Source organism: Cygnus olor, chromosome 3 (genome assembly GCF_009769625.2).
Source record: "Cygnus olor isolate bCygOlo1 chromosome 3, bCygOlo1.pri.v2, whole genome shotgun sequence".
Taxonomy (NCBI): Eukaryota; Metazoa; Chordata; class Aves; order Anseriformes; family Anatidae; genus Cygnus; species Cygnus olor.
The window spans coordinates 67543764-67557984 of record NC_049171.1 but is presented as its reverse complement, the minus strand read 5'-3'; the positions used below and the strand labels follow the sequence as shown (position 1 = coordinate 67557984).

The 14221-nt window shown below is 35.1% G+C and overlaps 1 long non-coding RNA gene across 1 annotated transcript; it reads right to left on the bottom strand.

Moving 5' to 3' along the window:
* Window positions 1-1171: 1171 nt before the first annotated feature.
* Window positions 1172-13244, bottom strand: LOC121067194. The gene is made up of 3 exons (XR_005818149.1): window positions 13110-13244; window positions 3730-3874; window positions 1172-1217 (listed from the first exon to the last, which is right to left on the bottom strand). It is a non-coding gene; the product is annotated as an uncharacterized LOC121067194 (long non-coding RNA).
* Window positions 13245-14221: the final 977 nt, after the last annotated feature.

Below are 14221 nucleotides of genomic sequence, written 5' to 3'. Positions count from 1 at the left end.
AATAATCTCAATTTTAAAAAATGAGGAAAAAAAATATGCATCTGGGATGCAATTTTCTATTCAATAACATGCTAAGGAAAGAGCGTAGAGATGTCACAAACCACAATAGTGTGCTGGTGCAGTGCATTTCCACAGTGACTCCCTACAGAGCTCAAGAAATTGTGGACACTGATGCTGATAGATGGGGGGCCTGTGCCTGCGTGAGGCTGCAGTAGCTGCAGTGGTTATGCAGGCACTTGGGCTGCCCACCACATCCCACTAGGCATGGTGTACTGCCTGCACGAACCCACTCACGTCACCATGCAGCTCTGCTTCTGGGGAGCAGTAGCTAGGTTCAATGCACTACCGAAGCAGCAAAGCATACAACTTAGTGTCTGTGATAGTTCAGATTAGCATGGATATGTAGTCCTCACTGAAAACCACATAAACAAATGAAGGCAAAACAAGAGAAAAATTAAAATACTTTTCACTCTGAAGAAAAGTTTACCTCTCCCCAGCATTGACAAACATCTATTTATGTTCCTTTTGCAATACCTCTTTCAACTTGCTACTCCAAGTAAATATCTTAACATTATATATAGAAAATTAGCCTTCAACTGATCTACAAAGTTTTCTTTTCCAACTTCACTGCAGTATTTTTCCTCACACATCTTTTTCACCAAAGATATTCTCTTTTCTAAGTATCTGAGTTCACTGACTGTAATTTAAATATCTCCAATCCTCATTAATTTGCAGTTAGGAAATTAGGCCAGATCTGTATTCCTACTAATGTAAAAAAAATGCCTCCAGGAAAATCAAAAGAATTTTAATGACATTTCTTTACGTAAATAAAACAGTCATGCAGCTCTTTTTTCCTGTTCTATTTTCATTGTGCTGGTTAAGGAGTGGGAATATACCCATATAATTGAACATGATTTATATAATATGTTAATTCTTAAGTGGTGGCTCATCATCAGTAACATGAACTTTGAGAACTCTACAGAGTGCAATGAGGACAGGTTTTTCTTGTAGGTTTCCAGTGCACTCCACAGAGAACTGTTTCACAAGCGTTTGTAGAGACAATGTACTGTCTCAGCCATGTGAGGCAGGATTTCTTTTCTGTGAAGATGGGAATAGGCCTAATAATCCTATGGAGCTCTTTTAAGTTCATGTTTATAGTTCCAAGACTTACCTACATTTCGTCATAAGATCTTTATAACCCCTCTTTTTCTGAACTCCTGGAGAAGAAAAAAATAATAATAATTTTGAGGAAAAATAACATCTTAAGCCTAAATTAAATGTGGGAAGTACGGATTTTTATGATGAGGACACAGCAATTAAAGCTCAGTTCTTGGTAGCCTACAGAATTACTGGGTGGCCTGAAGCCTCAGCTCTACATTTGTCAAAAATCTGGGGGTCCCATTGCAAAAGTGTGTAAAATGGCAACAAGTATTTAGGCAACTGAATCCTGCCCCTGGAGAATTCAAAGTGATTATACTCTCTGTGGTGGATCACCCTCTATGCTTCACCAACTGTGGACTGGATCTACTTTTACTGTAACAGGAGCTTTAGGCACCTGGGCACACATGAACAATGTCCTGAAGAGACTTTGATTGATGTGCCTTAATTCTGAGGTAATCCAACCCTTCCCTTATTGATGTGCTAAGGTCAGGCAACCTGCCTCCATCTGCTCCCTTTTCCTCATCTATCACTAAAAAATGCAAGGACAACCACAAAACAATCTTGTAGTCTAGCTCAATTAATAATTGAACTTCTGCCTGTGGTAAATAATTTGGGTGAAATTCATGTTCTCCTCTGCAAATAGAATCTTCACTGGAGATTTCCCTTCTGTCTCCTACTCTGTAAATTATTGTTTCAGTTGATAAGGAAAGGATGAGTTGTCCTTTCTGAAAATTAGACATACTGGTTTCCCCACATGGTACATGGCTCTTTACATAAAGATTATAAACTTAGCCAGACATTTTTTCTATGCAGTTTTTAAATATCTTTACTAATGTAATAGGAATTCTTTTTTGCTGCTCAAACACATTTTTTTCTTTGCTGTTCTTAAATATCTTTACTACTGTAATAGGAATTCTTTTTTTTTTTTTCCTGTTCAAATGCTTCATACTTCAGCTTCCCCTTCTCAGTTTTGTTTTAAAATGTTTTTCACCTCTTTTCTGTTTAACTGCAATCATAATGAGAACCTTTTCATCTTCACAAACATTAGCCTTCCCTAGTTGCTTATTAATGTAAAAAATAGGAGGCATAATTTATGGTGGCATGAGTTATCCTAGAAAGAAATATGCCCAAGCAGTTATGACCAAGATAGAAAAACATCATAATGCTGCATTGCCAGTGTTGGTATCTAGTTAGAAAATTAATATACCACAGTTGAGGTAATTACAGCATCTGTGTGTGATCTATCAAGACACAGTGGTTATAAAAAGCTGCTGTCTGGAAAATTCCCATCTTCTTATTCCTCCTCCAATTTGATTCCTAGCAGAAAGCTAAATAATTTACACAATTGAAAATCACTTTATTTATTATTTTTTTTTAAGATTTCTTTTTAGTAAAGTACCATGTCAAGTTAGATGATTGTTACTCATCCCTCCAGATTAATCAGATTGCAGTGATCTCCGGGATGCTAAGATTTCATTTTCTTTAAGTGGTGGATTCCAAGTACCAAGAGATTCATTACTGCAAAATATGCACTTGCAAACAAAACAAATCAGGATGAAGGCTAATAATAATTTAAGATATCTGTTTCTAAGCAGATGTTTGAAAAATTAACAACTTAATTCCCTGTCTCTTCAATTTTTATAGTATCATAGCAAGGCTTTCTGTAAATGCTTGTCATTCTAACTAAAACACAGGAATCTGCTGCTGTAAAATTCATGAAGTTAAATAAAATAATGTTTTAACAGACCCTAAAAGCTTATGCTGACCACATGGACCACTCTACTCTTCTTAAAGCTGGGTCATCATGCCAGTGAGAATTCAATATTCATTAAACAAGTGGGATAACCTCTACTTTGTGTGACTGTTATTGGGGTGTTTAAAGGCTGGAGAGGCCTATAATTCAAATTTGAGGAGCATTTTTATTTCTCTTTCTTGCTTCTGTTTACTCCCTGCTTAGAAGCTCTTAGAAGTTAAAATCTTTCCCAGAGCAGCCAATACTTGCAAACACTTTAAACTCAGCATAAAAACCTAAAATTCTCCACTGTCATTGGGCAGCAACATTCTCATTCTCAGGCATAATGAGAAAAATTCTGATGTACATGTATACAAACAGTTTTAATATTCACTCTGTCAGCTGAACTTTTATTCTTCATGCTGAGCTTTAGATTTCAGGCTGAAACTACGAAGAGAGCAGTTTATCAAAATTTAGTTCAGCTGTTGTTGCATTAAATGTGGACAATTTTGGATTGACAATAAATGGACAAATCCTCTTTATGCACATGGCTCATGCACATGTACATACACAACTGTGTGAGATTAAACTTTTAAAATAAGTTGTCACCTAAGCTAACATAAAATGTGGAAAATTTCTGCAAAGTATTTGATAGAGTTATAAGCAAATAGGAGGAAAAGAGCTATGCTGCAAAAACAGAAAAAGGCATCTCAACTTTAACCTATAGCACTCATTATGCTTATCATTGCAGATATCTCAAATGGAGTAAAGGAACAGGGTATTTATATCTTAATACACAAAATGTAAATGTGTAAGAATTATAAAGTTTTACTTACCATATTATGAAAAGCATCCTCCACACCTTTAGATCTGTACTGAAGTCAATGCTCTTGGGGAGCATCAGGGAGTTTGTAAATCCCAGATGATGTTAGGCATGAGGTAGGTGCTGCAGTCTTCAATTCCAGCAAGATAGCAATGCTTCTGGGCAGATAAAACAGCAGATTTTTCATCATTTCTGCCTATTTATAAGTTAAAATTTAGGCACTACAGTGTGACCAAATGTGCTGGACAGAAGCTTGGAGTTCTATTGATTCTGTTAATATGCACTTTATTAATCTTCATTCACATGCACTATTGTTCTTAACACAGCAGTATGTATCTTACTATTTGCTTAAACCACTATCATTTATCTCTTTAAAACTGATATGTTAGGTAAAAAAAGCAACATGTTTCAGGCAGACTTTTTAAATACAATATAACATTTGGTGTTTAAGCCAAAAATCTGACAACTGCAGAAGGGCAGACAGTCTGTTTAACCACCACCACCAACACCAACAACACCCTTAAATAAAACTGCTACACTTTGAGGATAAATTCTATATCCTTGGATAAGTCAACCACATAATAATCCTCAATACAGCTTGTCAGACTACTTGGCTGAATTAATGAGGTATAGTGGTCAGTTAGCTACAGAGAAACACAAAGCAATGTGTTTAAATTAGATGAAGCAGACTCGATGGAAACTGCACATTCTAAATAATACAAGGTTTTCTGTGTTGTACATGCATGTGCGTACATGGAGAAGCATTGTCAGGTAGACTATCAAAAGCTGAAGTGCTTGTCCATTTGTTTCAGCTGCTGAAGCTCTTATACTTCCAGTTTATCCTGGTCAGATGAGGAGAAAAAACTACCTGAAAGGGAATTCCGAATTGAATGAAAAACACTAATGTATTTATTTTTCAATCACAGTAAGACTGATGATATTACAAGTTACAGAATCCACCCTAGAGGTTGCAGACTTTCCTACCTTCAGCACACCTCCTTCATGTTCACATAGACATTTGAGACTAAAACCAGAAGAAAAGGCTCAGAGAAAATAAATTTTTTCATGTATCCAAATATGTAGTTCAGGAAATATATATATATATATAGAACATCTTCAATAGCTGGATATCAAAGTCAAACTGACTATACAGAAAAAAAAAATAGAATTTTTCTGAAACACCTCAAGGTGCTAAGCTGTGGAGAAACATTACAAGCTGTTCCCTTTGTTTCAGATGACTGGCAAATATTGTGTAAACAACGTTGTTTAGTAAATTTTAAAATGCTATGTGCATTCACTGTCACCTATTTGTTGTGCAAAATGATGCATTTTTTTGGCCCAATAATTTTTCTCCTTCAAACATAAATCTTCTAAAGCATTTATTATACAAATGTTGGCCAGATACATCATTTATCTATAGATATGAAAAATACTAAGAACTAAGTAGTAAGAATCTGAAGAACAACTGTTACAGGAATGTTACATGTTACAGAGGGTGGTGCCTACAATGTAAATGAGGTGCAAAAACAATGGTTTATTTAAAAAAAAAATCTTGATGTGAATGAAAAGAAATAACCACATGATGGCAGCAGAATACACAGCATGAGGAAGGACCTAGTACCCCTTTTCATGACCAACTAGGAGAATTTGGGGGTAAAGGGATTATTACCTTCAACCAGTGTTTATAGGAAGTGTTCTGAACTTGCTTAGTGTGAAAAAGAAACAGCACCAAGAACAAAGCTGCAACTACAAATGGATAATTGAGAAAGTCCATCAAGCATTAAGTAGCAGTTCACCAAGGATGTAGCTGTAGGTCACCAATGTTTGTAGGTCCACAAACAGATGTGGAGTGTTTGCAAACAAGAAATAACACCTCTTAAACATCTCTACACATATCCAATTGTAAAGAAGTAAGCTAATGAACCAAATACTGTTCAGCTGTAAATGAAATCTGAGCTATACTTGTGTCATTCCATCTCCTTATGGGTCTCTTGAGTAATACATCATACGCCATTCCATTACGTGACTACAGTTACATGAGTTACTAATGCATACATGAAAACTGCTAAGAAATTGCACTGAAAAAGTCTGATATCCAGTCAAAAGACAGCGGAGACTCACAGATTTCTGGACATCTCCGAATGGACACATGGGAACAAACATCTCAAATGTTACCATAAATAGATATATCTATTTCTATCATTGTTTGTATCTTTTATTTCTCTCCTTCTTTCCATCTATGCTTAGTATGTTTAACTTTACTCCTTGTCTAGCTCCCACTGTTCTATTATTTCTGGACCCTTAGGCAACATGTCTAATTGCTCCAGCCTGTCACTTCTGCAGGCCTACGTTTGCAGTGATAACAAACCTTGATCATGTCATGATATGTTATGCTCATAACAAGGTGTCAGTCTAGCCAACTGATATTTAGACATTACCAATTCGTTTTGCTGGATTGGCATAGGTTCAGTGAGATTTGGGGTATCTGAAGTGCTTTCTCACACTCACCTTGCCAGTTTTCCTCTCACCCAGTGCCCTTTTGCACTACCCTCACATCTAGCTGATCCAATGGATATGAGTCTAGAAGCTCTTACCCAGGAACTTCATCCTGTAGCAAAGGTTTCCACACAAGAGAGATCTCTTTCCTTCTCTCTTCATACCTCCAAGATCTGAGAAACTCTGCCATCTAACAATCTTACTTAGTATCACCTGTGACTGTGAATAACAACACCTCTTGATGTTATTCACCACTCTCACTTGCATTTGCCCTTAGGTGCTGCACAAGTAACAAGTTGCTAATTATCTTGAATTCACAGGACAGTCTTAAAACACAGCAATTCAAGATAATCAGGAAAGAATTTTTTACACAATGTATAAGTAAGGTGTCAGACTCTTTCCCATGGCTAAAAACCTAAACAGGAAGCCGGACAAATTCATGGAATAAAAATTTACTAAAGCTGTGAAATGCAAAGACATCATCTAAGCTGCAGGTTGCTGGAGACAAAGTCCAGAGAAGAATTGTGTGGTTAATTTGCTTTATAATTTAAGCAGCTGTTTTAAGCACTTTCAGAGAACAGATAATGGTGGACCTTTGGTTTAACTCTGTATAGGCATTCTTATTTTCTGATACACATATAAAATAATTGGGATTTGAAACTCTTGTGCTTTTTTTTTTTTTTTAACTATAAATTCTGGTGACGGGGAAAAAAAAAATTACAAAACTTTGGGCTCAGAAACCTACTAGAGGCCAAGAAAAGTTTTGGAAATAGTATTTTGTTTGTTTGTTTTGTTTGTTTCCTGATTAAGGTATAGCTCATAATTGGCACTGATGTTTTGTAGTGAGAGTCACTGGTATAAGTGAGCAAAAAGGAAGAACTTTAAAAGGTCTACAATTTGTTAACTGAAATTTCTTTTTGCGTTTACAGACACATGAATCAATATCAACCACCTTAAGTCTCTCTTACTTGAAAATATAGTGGCAAAGGGCATAAGCAGGCAGCACCAGTTTTCTCTCAAACACAGATTACTTTCTCATGCAGGCTCACAGGTTTTAAATGTCCCACCTACTTCATCCATTTTGTGAGTAAAGCTGATTTAACTTCTTCCTCCTTATCACAATGCACCTTAAATATTATCTTTGGGCAAATTGCATTTCAGACAAAGTTGTTTGTGCTTGGTTAAAATATCATATGTGACAATTTAAAAAAACAATTATTGGCAGAATTCCTCCCATACAGAATATATCTGACAACTTTTCCTAAAGTACTAATGTGAGGGATACCATTATACTTCTTAAGAATAGTGGGATTTTTCTCTCCTATAGAGATAGATATTCAGTAGCATGACTTTCCTTTTCATGGACAACGGGCTGGAGTTGAAGTAGTGATTGCTTGCTATCAGCAAAGTACATGGAAGTTTCAGAAATTTTATTAATTGGCTTCAGCAGTTCTGAAGGAGTGAAAGCACCACAGATTCAAATGCTTATTGGGCCTGTTAAACTGCACTGCAAATCTCACAAAGTATTGTCTGAAATCCAAATGATACAGAGATGACTTATTGATATAGCATATCTAATCCAGTACCTGTGAACCCACCTAAGGTGAAACCACCCCACTAAAATCTATTTTGTTATATATATTAAATGTTATGCATATAATATTTTTTTTGCAGCTAGCTAAAGCAATCAATTAATTTCTCCATGAAAGACAAATAAACTTGGAACATCAAACAAACATACATGTACATAGATTTTCATTTGAAAAATAAGTTATTTATTAAGTTCAGCTCTAAGCTGTTTATGAATACAGCGGATATTGTCTCAATACCTGAATATTTTCTTTTAATTAGGAGCATTTTTGTTAAGAGGTAGTTTATAAGTATATCTGGTAGAGAACAGTTCAGCTCACTAATGCTTATAATTTTCAAATGGTCTGTTCATATGTCTAAGTAGATAATTAATAAAAGATGAATAGCACAATATCAAAAGACATCTGTGTTAGCTGCAGAAATATAATGAAGGCAATTTAGTAAGTTTCAAAACAAAACCCACAAATATTTTTTCAGTTCAAAAGACCCAACTGAATCTTCAATAAGAATCTTCTTAACTCACTGCTATGGTTTGCACATATGGTACTTTCTACCCACAAACTTCTTAAAATACTCCTTAGGGACATGGATTGTACTGCAGGTGTATTTTTAAATGTTGCTGTAAAAAAAAAAAAAAAGGATAAACATCTCATCAGTCAGCTAGAACAGTGAACAAAAGGGTTTTTAGTTTGTGGAATGATCTAACCTTTGAGTGTCCTATTTGGAAGGACATATAGAACTCCATATTTAGTTGTGAAAACATGTGAGTCCTTTATAAAGTCAAGGAAAAGTGACCTGTGGCATGGGTTCCCTGCGGTCATGATGCTGCAAACTATTAACAGGCAATTTTGACAAGGGGCTCATTTCCATTTCTATAAAACTTGGTGAAAGATAAATCCCTGACTTACTCTTGTAATGGTTTAGATGGTTTAGAGCAAGCCCAATATTTGAATACACACCTATAGATTTTGGGTGTTTATTAAAAGAGTCTTTGATTTTTACTTTTTTTTTTTTTCTTTTTTTTTTATCCAGCACTTGAAAATCTCACAGAAAAAATATTTCTGTACAGAATAACCTACCAGTTATTTTGCAGCTTTTGGCTCCAAAAAATGGAGAAAGAAATGACTCAGAAAACGGATAAGGAGGATGTTCAAATAAATTTAATTTAGATAGTAATCGGCGCTCCAGGAATATATTAACTAGTTTAAAAATATTTAAGTATAAGATACTGTACATTATAAAGAATGTCTTTTGGGAATTACTGTTTATCCTAAATCATAACACAAAAATAGAGAATCACACTATGAAATTAAGAGGTAACATATTCAAAACCAATAAAAGTGAGTACTTTCTCATGGTACCCATAATTGGACTGCATAACCTGTTGCCAAAGGAAATACTGAAGGGAAAAAAAAAACATGTGAGAGTTAAAAAGAAACTGTACACATATATAGATAGCAAAAATTCCAGAGTTATAAATGTTATTACTAAAATTATATTCTGGAAGAGATATTAAAACATGCTTTGGATCTCAAACCAATATCTAACTAATAAATAACATGATGAAACTCAATTTATGGGGGCTCATTATTCTTTGGATCTATCTGAATAGCCTTCTGTTAACAACAACAGATGAAAAGTACTTTGAGTTTTACTGAGTATGGAAGCTGTCAAATAACCAAAAGTAAGAACTGTTTGGAAACTTGCTCGTTGTTTCATAGTGACAGTTTTCCATCAGGGATATTTTGATATAGATCTCTCCCAGCTGCAAGGAGAGCAGAGGAGAGGAAAGGAAAACAGATATAGCAATGTTAGGAAGATAGTCCAAAGTTAATCCAATTCTGGTTTTACTAATTTATACATTTGGGTGCGGGGGTCTTGGGACTGGATGGATGCTTTTTACAGAAATAGCTTGAGAGGTTCTGACTCACATTGTTGTTATGAGTCACAATAAGGTTGGCAAAGACTACTAATTAGTTAACTTTACTAATTTTATACAAAAGCGATAGAAACATGATAAAATATATCCGTGAAAATATCAAAAGCATACAAATAATGTATTCATGCAAATACATTACCCTTTACAATCAAACAGTGCAAACTGATTTCAAAAAAAAATTAATCAATTAATCGCAGGCTATTATTTAGAATAAATGTAATCTGTTTATGGGTACTTATTGAGATCACAGAATCACAGGTATTTAAATTGGCAAATTTCCTTCTGGGTATGAGGGACCCAGTGGTTTTGTGCAAATCCTTAAAAAATAAAATGGTTTGCTTAGGACATCTTAAATCTTTGTTTGTTTATTTTGCTTAAATTAATCTAAAAATTTAACCATTTTATCTTACTTTGTAAACAACTCATAGAACTAAGCATAGAAATGTAGGGGAGAGAGTGCAATGTAAATTTTCATAACATGTAATGTGATAAATGTGTTTTCCTTATCCGGAGATGAATTTAGAAATGCCTTAAAGAACAAGCAGTTACTCAAGAGAAAAAAAAAAAAAATGTATCTGCAATACTGGAAAATCTTTCCTGCATAATCAGAGAATGTTGGAATCATACCCATCCCACCTGCTTCAGGACTGCTAAAATGGCATTAAAATCCCCAGCTCCCTAAGCTTATAATTTACTTTCTCATAAGTTTGTAGCTCAGCAGTCTTTAAAACTGTGGCTAGAACCTGATATTTAAACAAGGTTTATTATGTAAATACAAATATATATTATAGAAAGAAAGCTGGAACAACCTTCGATTGTTTCACATTCTACTGACTATTTAAGATCAAATAATGTTAATTTTATTTCATGTTAACTATTTTTCAGCCCAATGTAAGTGTTATTAACATCAGATTTGGGTTGTAGTGGAATATCTAATTGATCTCAAAAAAGTCAGCATTAATTGTAATGCTAGTGATAGGATGAGGGTTGAAAAGAACCTCAAAATAGTGACTGAGGCATTTCAGAAGTAAATGAGAAATTAACAAAGGTAATATATAATTTATTTTCCAATCTAACTATAAAAGGAATAATTACCAAACAGAATTTCTTGATTAGACTTATATTGTCCCTGCAGGCCAAAATTCTTGCAGCTGGATGAGGGTTGAGGAGGCATCTAACTAGATGGATTCTGTGGCCTCTGGTCAACCTATTTGGCTTTATTTATTTATTTACTTACTTATTTTTATAAATGAAATAAAGTTAATATTTTTTTTGAGTCTGGGAAGAAGGAAAAAAAAAAGTAGTACAATAGGAATATTTATAGCGTTTCTTTCAAAATGCAAATTCTTTTGTCATCATCCATGCAATTAAACTCTCAATATTATGTTCTTCATTTCACTTCTTCAATTTTGAGCCTTTTGAGATTACTGTTTTTTTTCATATGTCTGCAGGAACATCAAAATATAATTAGCAAAAGATATCCTTTCTGGCTCAAAACTCAAAGCAAGCTGTTTGGGGGTTTCTAATAGCTACCATGGCTAGCTGAATGGCTGGCCCATACTATAGAGCCTACATTAGAACGGACCATTGCAGGGAGCTACTAACAGACACAAAAAAAAAAAAAAAAAAGAAAAAAAAAGAAAAAAAAAGAAAAAAAACAGTCACCCAGAGAAAGGAAGGAATGGCAAGTCAACGCAAGGCAAGACAAAGGAAATCAGTCAAGTGAAAATTATTCTTTTGAGACAAAAGCATAAGAAATTAAAAAAAGTTTGCAGAATAAGGATAGATTGTCAAATTATTTGAGACAAATTAATAAATTGCAGTATTCTATTGGGATAATTAAAATTAGAAATATGTAAATCCTGAACTCTGTCATGAGTATATCATTTGTGCCATGAATATATAATGAATACCAGTGTAACCACTTGAATTGCAGAAGTTAAGGCAAGTTTCCTGCATAAGACTATGCTCTGACATTTTCTTGTGAGAATACATATAAGGAAAGTGTTCCATCTCCAAACCTATTGATATTTTCAGCCTTCCAAAGAATATATAGAAATTATATCATATCCTTATGCTAATCAATGAGGGAAGAAGAAGGGACAAAGAAATGAAAATTAATATCTGTAGTGATCATGATTTATGAATGAAAATACGGTCTTAAAAGTGATTTACTGAATTTCAGGCAACAAAGAGAAGTCAGAATATGTCTTAAGGTTTTGGTGAAAGAATTTTCAAGACAACATGTCAAATTAGTGACTCAGCAAACTAATGACAATGGTTGAAAACCAATGACCTGAAAACCTGAGGTAGGGGACTGATACACTTTTTTCAGGATATAAAGTCTAATACACCCATATTCTGAAAGGTGACTGATGTGAAAGATAAACACCAATATGTGACAAAACAAATCAATTTTCAGATGAGATAGCAAATGACAACTGTTTATTTAGTCAAGTCCTGATCCAACATCCAGTAAAATGACTAGTCAGACTAAATAAATGATTACGCCATTTCGTATTCATGTGGCAATTTCTATCATGAAGTGATTGCCTTGCATGTTGAGAGGACTTGATCAGTGGAGGTTGGCATTGGATATTGCTCACTTGGACTTTAGAAAGCCTTTAATACTTGTCCCTAGCGTTCCTATATTCATATTAGTGAGATATGGGTTGAAGGGGTGGACAATCAATTGGGTGGAAAATTGGCTGGACTTACCAATTGGTAAGACATTACCAATTACTTGGCTGGACATTACCAATTAGTAATGGACAGCAGTAGAAAGTCCATTTAGAAAGTCAAGTAGCATCCCTCAGGGATGCAGACTGGAGAAAATACTGATTGATGTCTTTATTAATGACCTAGATTATGGGAAGGACAACACTATCAGGAAATTTCAAATTTTCAGACTAGCCCAGGGCTGTCAGGTCTCCAACCCTGGTCCTGGACCCTGGATGACTTTTGTCCAGGTAACTGGTTTCCTGAATGCACTGCTTGGGCATATACCATGTCCTTATCTTCTGGCCTGTCTCCAGTCCCATCTCCTGGGGCTAGACCCATGGATGAGTGGTCCCAAGTTCACCTCCTTGTATGTCTGGGCTGTTGAAGGACCCAGCCCTAAGACCTGTCCCTGTGTTTGGAAACAATGGGACTGCACCCATTGATGAGGGCATGGTTTGCACTGGGGTGATCTTGGCTCCCAGCTCACCTGCCCTCTGGGAGAAGCTGGCCCTTGCTGCACCCTGACACAGAAAAAAGAAAACACTAGAAAGAAAATTGAAGAAAATTAAAAAGGAATGTAGCAGTAGCTTATACAAAATCTAAAATGATTAAATTTAGCAAAGAAAGCAGAGGGCAACAAGACCTACCTTCTGTTACTAGACTGTGCATCAGAATAAACTATATTTTCTTTTCTTTATGAACTCCAATAAATGCAGAAAACATGATGGTTCCTCATTGTTACAGAGGTTGAGTGCACAGTCCTGGAAGAGAAGCAGCATAGTTTGGGTCTCCCACTGGTGGATCTCTCACTGCTAAATTTAAGCAAATTGCTATGAGTAAAGGCAACTTCCTCATACCTGTATGAACATGCATGGACAAGCTTAGCAGCATGTCACAAATCTGCATAAATCAGTAGCAAGCAGAAAAGGAGACAAATTAGAATAATTTGGAAAATAAGCATATGAAAATCTAGAGCTTTTTATCTTTTTACTCACAACATGATCTTTGTAGCAGCTGAGACAATATCCTAAACTATACTTTTACATTATTCCAGTTATAATAGAGGAGAAAAGAGAGGAGAAAAGATAGAATAACAGTACCCCCAAAGCTACTTAAATTTGAGTGAGAAAATGAAAATAGAAATTAATTTGAAACTGGTAATTTTTTGTAATGTGGTCTATCATTATTTCCTCTTTCTGACAGAAGAAAATCCATCTTTCATTTCTAGGCTGATGCAAGAGAAAAAAAATATTTTTCCAGCTTAGGAAACATTTTTATTTTTATTTAGAATGTGAGTGACACAAGTTTCCATAACTGAAGATACAAATCACTTTTACTGGATTTAACTAAGTATCTATCTTCTTGGAGTTGTTTCAAAACTTTTACGTTAAACAAATGTGAAGTTGTGGGTTTTTTTTTGTTTGTTTGTGGTTTTTGTTTCTTTGTTTGTTTTTGTTTTTGTTTTTGTAAGCAACAACAGGACCAGTAAAGCCAATAGACTCAGGTTCATTTCCTATTCCTTGTTTTCTTCTTCAGCTCCAATATCTTGATGTGCCCCATGTCTTCTAGTGGAGTAAGGGTAAGTCTTTCTACATTGCTCTTAGATTCCCTCTGCCTGTTCAACCTCTACCCTTGCCTTTTCACAAGCACACTCAACTTTCTCTCTGCTCTCACATTTTTCATCTGCAATCCTCCCTGAAACCATTCCCCTTTCAGCTATGACCCTCCTGAGCCACCCACTCACTTCTGCTTTCTGTGC